At 50.2% G+C, this 812-nt stretch overlaps 1 non-coding gene across 1 annotated transcript; it reads left to right on the forward strand.

The window, feature by feature from the left end:
* The first annotated feature begins 208 nt into the window (after positions 1 to 208).
* Positions 209 to 315, forward strand: LOC123567403 (U6 spliceosomal RNA). The gene has a single exon (XR_006690312.1). It is a non-coding gene; the product is annotated as a U6 spliceosomal RNA (small nuclear RNA).
* The last annotated feature ends 497 nt before the right edge of the window (positions 316 to 812 follow it).

Below are 812 nucleotides of genomic sequence, written 5' to 3' on the forward strand. Positions count from 1 at the left end.
CTGCTGGGCATGAGACATCGGGAAAGCCAGTGGGTTGCTTGTTCAGAAACTTGCCAGCTGGTTTTTTTTGTTGTTGTTGTTGTTTTTGTTTTGGGGGTGGTGGTAGGGTGGGGAGCACAGGGTCTTGCTCTATCGCCCGGGCTGGAGTGCAATGGCATGATCTTGACTCACTGCAACCTCTGCCTCCTGGGTTCAAGAGATTCTCGTGGTGCTCGCTTTGGCAGCATATATACTAAAACTGGAACGATACAGAGAAGATTAGCATGGCCCCTGTGCAAGGATGACACACAAATTTGTGAAGCTTTCCATATTAAAAAAAAAAAAAGAGAGAGATTCTCGTGCCTCGGCCCCCTGAACAGCTGGGATTACAGATGCACACCACCACGCCTGGCTAATTTTTGTATTTTTAGTAGAGACGGGGTTTCACCATGTTGGTCAGACTGGTCTCGAACTCATGGCAATAAGTGATCCACCTGCCTTGGCTCCCCAAAGTGCTGAGATTACAGGTGTGAACCACCACCCCCAGCCGTCAGCTGGTTTTAAGATTCTAATTTTATAGCAATGTAGGTTGTTGTCCTGTGATTTCATCTTAACATTCCTTTCCTCCATCCTGGATAACACGGTGAAACCCCGTCTCTACTAAGAAATACAAAAAACTAGCCGGGCGAGGTGGCGGGCGCCTGTAGTCCCAGCTACTCGGGAGGCTGAGGCCGGAGAATGGCGTGAACCCGGGAGGCGGAGCTTGCAGTGAGCTGAGATCCGGCCACTGCACTCCAGCCTGGGCTACAGAGCGAGACTCCGTCTCAAAAAAA

Source organism: Macaca fascicularis, chromosome 10 (genome assembly GCF_037993035.2).
Source record: "Macaca fascicularis isolate 582-1 chromosome 10, T2T-MFA8v1.1".
NCBI classification, from domain to species: Eukaryota; Metazoa; Chordata; class Mammalia; order Primates; family Cercopithecidae; genus Macaca; species Macaca fascicularis.